Consider the following 7272-nt stretch of genomic DNA (forward strand, 5'->3'; position numbering starts at 1 on the left):
CCCCTCCTACCACCCGGTTTTTGAGAAGAGAAAACCATGATGGTTTTCTCATATTTTTACCTAATTATATACAAAATGTATTGTATCATATTCATTCACTTGTTCTTCCAAAATTAACAATCCTAGAGAGAATAAATCCTCCTAATCTTCTCTCATAAAACCGAAAATATTCAAGTGTTACAATTTATTTTTGGTTCAATTTTCTACCTAAATTAATATTATACTAGCTCAAAATAATATTAATTAGATTAAGAGAAAGCCTTGGGTATAAAGCTTAGGGAGAGATCTTATACTTAGATCTTGTTCATCCATAAGGAAAGCTCAAGAACAAAAGAAAAGGAGATTTCTTTTGTGCCCAATAAAACCGAAACATCAATGTAAGGATGTGATTTCTCTTCTATTTATATTTTGTTTGCATGCATAAAATCCGTTTTAATTTTATGACAAATTAATTAGACATATATGAGTATGTTAGTATGTATATGAATCTACATTTCCTTCATTATAGACACGAGATGTAATGAGGTCAAGGCATAAATAAGCGCTTTGAGTGGAAGAGTAACCAATAAAGATGCATTGTATAGAACGCGGGTCAAGTTTGTGACGGGTATAGAGTCGTAACCAAGGAAAACATAAACAACCAAAGTTATGTAATATATTTATATTTGGCTCTTGGTTAAATAAGATGGAATAGGGAGATCGGTTTTGGAGAGTGTGCGTAGAAAGACGATTTATTAAGTAAGATGGAGTAGTGAAGGTGTGAGGCCGAAGCGATAAAGGAAGATGAGCATGAGTGAGTAAAGATAAACCCGTTTCAACAATATGACGGTGACGCCTTTTAGCGAAACCGTTGTGTTCTGGTGTACGAGGGGGAAATGTGAGGTGAGTAATGCCATTAATATGTAAATTCGGAGTAAGTTTCTTAAACTCACCACCATTATTCGAATAAAATCGACGAATTGTTTTCCCAAAAAAAATTTCAACAAGAGCTCGAAATTTAAGAAAAACAGACTCGGTGTCGGATTTTTGTTTTAGCGGGTAAAGCCATATATAATGATCAACAAAAATAACATAGTACTTGTATGACTCAGATGACACGATAGGAGAACACCAAACATCAGAATAAATAAGATCGAGAGGAGCGGATGAGTTGAGAGTAGTTTGTGGCTTTTATTAAGATGGCAAGAAATACATTGATCGGAAATAGGAAGACGTAAATTAAATCTTAAATTAAAAAGTTGCATAAGTTTGTTGGACGGATGACCAAGACGATGATGCCACGACGATTGTCCTAGTGAGAGAGCTAGGTGCGCGTGAGGCGAAGCCAGAGTCCACGCATACATTCCATCAATTAGTGGGCCTTGAAGAAGAAACTTGCCTGTCTGGATATCCTTAATTGAAAAAGAGGAATGTGAGAATATAGGATAGGCATGATTATCATAACAAAATTGAGAGACGAAAAATAATTTGCGAGAAATTTTTGGTACGACAAGAACATTATTAAACAAAAGCGATTTGGAGGAGTTTAAGAGAGTGAATGAACCGGTATGGATGATATGAAGCGGAGAACCATCTCCAATATAAAGATCGTCTGGACCCTCATATGGTGAATGAAGAGAAAGCGTATTGAGGTCATCAGTAATGTGATTGTTATTGATGAGTTAAACAGTATACAAAGTAAGGTATATATAGAAAGCATTGTAGAGTTAATCTAGCTAACAAGATCCTAGATAATAGCTAACAATTACAATAATATAGGAGTACAAGGAAAGACTAAAACAACTAAGGGGGGGTGTTTGGTTAGAGAAAAGGAAAGGAAAATGAAATTAGAAAGGGTAAGAGGGGAAAAGGTAAGGGATTACCTAAAACTTAACTAGTTGTTTGGTTACATCAAGAAAATGAAGTGTGGTGGGTTGTGGTTTGTTTTGGTGTGCGGGTGGTGGTTGTGGTGGGGTGGTTGTGGTGGTGGTGGCAGTGGTGTGGTGGTAGCGGTGGTGGTAGTGGTGGTGGCAGTGATGGTGGTGGTGGCAGTGATGGTGGTTGTGGCGTCATGGTGGTTGTGGCGGTGGTTTATGTGGGGTGGCCGTGGTGGTGGTGGCGATGTCGTCTTGATGGTGACTGGTGTGGTGAGAGTCGTAAGTATGGTGGTAGGTAAATAAGGTGGTTGAAGGGTAACAAGAGTAATGAAATCGCATACCTTGGAGGTGGGTGGTAAGGAATTAGATGGATTTAGGGGTAAGGCTTTGTTTGTCAAACAAACACCAACCAAGAAAATCAATAACTTTGTTTCTCTTTCCCTTTCTTATAGACCTCCAACCAAACACCCCCTAAGTCTGACTAGAAGAAGGGCTAGGAGGAAGAATAGGAGTCGATTGACTCGGTTTTGAATCGGTTGCACATTGACTTGATTTTGCATCCTTGATAAATTCCTCTATAAATACAAACGAATGAATGAGACTTAGTATTACACAACTACAAAATCAAGCTAATTCACCAGTTTATTGTTTGTACGTGAGAATGGCAGGCTAATTCCACCCTCCTCAGCTTCAACCCACGATCAGCTGGTTTCTTTTCACTGTCCTAACTAAATAAAAAGTTAAAGTTGTTTTTACGAGTTGAATAATTTTGGAAGCTTCCTATTGCAGTTAAGCAATTTAAAAATACGTTTTTGCTGTGAAGCTCGAAAACTCGTATGTTAGACACAACCGGTTAAAAAAGAAAGAAAGATGTGTCAGACAGCCGTGCGATCATCCCAAGCCCAGTTACGGTCTCTAAGGAACGATCATCTACAGTACACCAATCGATTGATTGTTGGCAGCCGTTAATCACGCTCTGATAGCACGGCTATTGGTTCATCAACCACACCCAGTCACCTGCCTCTGTAGATCTCAAGGATACAGAGGTACAACCCTATAGGAAAGATCCTGATCAAGTAAGGTCATGCATAGTAACCAACTTTGATCTAATATAAATGTGTGTTTTTATACTACTTCGCCGGTGTGGTTATGCGACCGATGGTACAAAATATAGAAGGGCTATGGACTATATGAGTTTGTTTGAGAAGGACTAGCAAAGTTGAGGTTTTATGCGAGTCATGCTTATTATCGAGTCATTTTAGATACGGTGGTTATAATGCACGTATATAACAACTACGACTGTGTGTTTTATCTTCGAGGCTATCACTCCCCTTGAAGTATGGGTTAGTTCTGATTGATTTATGTTTAAGCCGAGTACTTTTCAGGAAGATTAAATTATTTGAAATGTTCTTTTTTTTAGTTAGGTCAAGTTTAGACGGTACATAATAAAAACGAATGGGTTTGATTTAGGTCATTCTAATTAAGGTATGTTCAAAGGTGATGAGACGGGATTAGTACGTGTTTAGAGTGTCGATTAAGTGATATTCAAGGTGCCTAAGGGCGGTGTTTTATGGGCATGGGGGCTGGGCCATAATACATATTTTGTGTATTGTGTTCGTAACACAATTATATTAGCTCTTGAGATGGATTCATAGCAAGTAACCCGAGAATGGAAGTTGAGCCAAGACCCGAGTTGGAATTATTATCTACCTTTGGTAGTATTGAAACGAGCGAGGCTCAAGATGAAGAAGGCTTTAATTTATAGAGAAATATTTCCCCCCTTCTGAAACTTCACAACTAAAGAAGGCAATGAGCAATGTCGAGCAAAAGAATGGTGAGACATAAATGAGTCGTTGGTACAGTAGACCTCGATTTCACTTTTGGGATTTTGCTGTGAGCATACACCAAATTATCGATATTGTCTAAACCTCTTGTTTTTGTCTAAAACCTTCGAACATGTATGTTTCTTGATTTTGCGTGCATGTCGAGCCACGAATGATTACTTCATTTCCGAAATGCTTCAAGCTCTTGCAACTGGTAGACAGGGGTATAAGTGTACAACACAATGGGCAATAAGTTTGCAATAGCAATGGGCAGGGGTCGCACGAACGCAGACCCCCACAGTTAAAAAATTATGACGTACGATCTCCCACTTGAAGAAACGTTAGGCAGGCGCACCAACCTAGGCCATGAACCTTAATCATTGACCCCGTCCAGGTAAGTAATTTGTTTTTGAAAGCCACTCATCTATAGTAGATGGGTTGTTATGTAATTCGCTAATTATCCTTCTCTTATCTTATATATACGTATTCTATTCTCTTTTTTTTTTTGATAAAATGTAAGCTTTCATTAAAATCAAAAGAAAAAAAACGTAACCATACAACATGTTGTTACGACCTTGAGTGGTCCATACACACATGCCAATCCAACACCAGGAAAAGAGCTCTAAGGCCCAATTCCCGTTCTACCAAAATACACACACCTACTTGTCACTCACTACATCATCACCATTTTCACCCCTAAAACAACAAAACAAAACAGTCAGAGAGAAAGAGACACCGGCGTCACCTCAAGCTCCATTTAGCGCATAGATCCATTGATCCGTCAGTTTTTTCTTCCTTGCCACAACTCGAGTAATCCAAATTTTCATTTCGTTGATGATTCCAGTAGCCACTGTATCCGGGTTGATTATGTTGGCCTCATGCTTGCTGCGATTTCTTTGATTCCAAATGGAATAAACCAAAGCATTGATAATTCCATTGATAGTATCCTTTGTATCCTGAGATCCTTGGATGTTATTCCGCCATTCAATCACATCGTTCCGAGGTAAGTTTCTCCCCATCCATTGTTCAATTTTGATAATGATTCTTTGGCTGTATTTGCAGGAGAAGAAGAGGTGCTCCAGGGATTCCGTCCCATCTCCGCAGATAAGACAGGTAGTATCAATATCAAGTCCAATGTTTTTCAATTTTACATTTGTGTTCAGACCCTTATGGTAATAAATCCATGCGATAAAGCTGTGCTTGGGAATAGTCAATTGATTCCAGACCATAGAAGTCCAAGGGACTTGTTCAGTTCGATTGCGTAAGAACTCATACCCCTTAGAAATAGTATAGGTTTTACCGGGGATGTTATCCCATCTCTTTTGCAGGAAGGGGGTATTGAGGAGAACCTTCACTTTGCAGATTTTTCTCCAGTACCAGCTAGTATCCTGGGGAGGGACATACGTATTCTATTCTCACTATTTTCCTCAATGACCGATTTGGTAATCCAATAAATTTTTATTCTTATGCAATTTATACTCCGATTATGGGAATTAAGTCGTCTCACCTAGTGTACGAAATCCAACAAATAAACTATTTTTTCAAGTTGTTACGCCCACTCTTCATTCGTTTGGACATCAGCCCCATAATCTCATTTTGATATTAAGGCTCTAATGTTGTTCTAATATTATATGTCTTATTTTGATCAAAGTCCCAATTATTTCCACGTCTGAAAGTTATAAGTGGAATTTATGGAAAATTCGATGCTAACTTTACAATCAAATTTTAATCCTGGCCCTGTTACATGTCTGTAAATATCTAAGTCTTCAAGGCTAGATGATGTATTAATAAAGTTCATGGACTTCGCTTTTCTGCTACTAGTTGAGTAAAAAGTTAGTTTAAGATGATGAGAACTAGACAGTTTAATCGTTAAACCGACTGAATGATAATAAATACAAATAATAAAAATTAGATAAGAGGGAACTTATTTCTTTTTGCATATAAACTTACAAACTATAATCACCTTTTATAGGTGTCTAAGAAACAACTAATGGTAGTGCTTGATTTTATCAAAGCCACTAGTTTTTAGTAAATGATTATAATCCACCAATTATAATGGAAATAATTTATTCTAATAGCCTCCCTTAAACTGATGTCTTGATATCAGTTTAAACTATATTAATTTCAACGAACGAACATCCATTAACTCTCGAAATTTCACAAACGTATCTCTGTTTAGTGCTTCTATAAATATGTCGGCAAATTGATCTTCACTCTTGCAATGCACCATATCAATTGTTCCATTATTGCGTGGATCTCTCAAGAAATAGTATTTGACATCGATATGTTTACTTCTCGCATGTAGCACTGCATTCTTTGACGTACTCAATCATTTTAAGCACGTGTAAACTCACGGATTGTCCTTCCTTGAGGTTAGCCTCAAAGAAACGGACCGCCGCATCGTATTGTACGATTCTAGGGGCTTAAGAGAACATGGTGGAAAGCCTTGAGAATACTTCATAAGCATTGTCGAACTTGATGCATTGCTTTTGCAAGGACGACCCCCTAGCAAAAATCAAGACATTCTTGATGGCAAGGGATTCCCTTTGGTATTCTTCATAAGCATCCCTTGCCGCGGTGCTAGTTCGAGTGGTTGGTATTGCAATGGGTGGTTCAACAAGATAACGTAACTTGTCATCGGCAACGGCGGTTAAACGAAGTTGTTCTTCCCAATCTTTAAAGTTACTACCATTTGCTTTTAAAGTGTATTTGTCCATGAATAAGCGAAGCCATGAATCTTTTGATATGGTGACGGGTTGACTACTTGTAGCCATTTTCAATTACTACAAAACGGAAGTGGAAGGAACAATTAACATTTATCGTAAATTTAAAAACAATTTTTAAATAATAGCATTTATATAATGATCTCCCATTAAATTATATAAATGATTCCAATATCCATCTTTATATAAATATGGGCACGGTGAGCCGATTCATCCCATACTTACACAAATTTGGTGGGCCAACTTTTGGACCGATTCTACTAATAGAACTCTTGGTTGACGAATTTAACTATTAAATCCCGTCTTCTAGCCCTGGAACTAAATAAGGGCATAGTAAGCTGATTCATTAAGAAAAACATGTAGTGACGATTTGGCATGCATGCATAAACATAAAAACAATAAATCCTAATATGGTCACCTAGTTAATCTAATTAACTACTCTATTACACTTTGGATTTAATTCCAAATTAAATCATAAAAACTAAAAAAAAATCAAAATAAAATTTTGATCATTTTGGAACCATTTCCACTAGCTAAAAACAAAAAAAAAAAATTATAGCCCAAAAATTAATTAATATTTATTTACTAAATAATCATTATTTACCGATTTCTATCAAATAAAAATCAATAAACTAACTAAATTAATCACATTAATTTATAAAAACACTAATTCTCATAAATAGAACATGCAAGTGGTTATTTAAAAATAAACATGCATCATAATTTATTAACTCTTATATAAAATAAATGCATATTAATTCAATTTTATGCAATAAAAAGTAATAATATGCCATCTCATAAATACATAAAACCTGGCGATTGCCGGTCGCCTTTAATCACGCTCTGATCAAGGATACAGAGGTACAACCC

The 7272-nt window shown here is 36.7% G+C and overlaps 1 non-coding gene and 1 pseudogene across 1 annotated transcript; both read right to left on the reverse strand.

Moving 5' to 3' along the window:
- Positions 1-2725: 2725 nt before the first annotated feature.
- Positions 2726-2942, reverse strand: LOC141650434 (small nucleolar RNA U3). The gene has a single exon (XR_012546469.1). It is a non-coding gene; the product is annotated as a small nucleolar RNA U3 (small nucleolar RNA).
- A 1007-nt stretch (positions 2943-3949) lies between these two features.
- On the reverse strand, positions 3950-4081 carry LOC141650174 (U1 spliceosomal RNA; annotated as a pseudogene).
- Positions 4082-7272: the final 3191 nt, after the last annotated feature.

The sequence above is a fragment of the Silene latifolia genome, chromosome 3, assembly GCF_048544455.1.
Source record: "Silene latifolia isolate original U9 population chromosome 3, ASM4854445v1, whole genome shotgun sequence".
NCBI lineage: Eukaryota > Viridiplantae > Streptophyta > Magnoliopsida > Caryophyllales > Caryophyllaceae > Silene > Silene latifolia.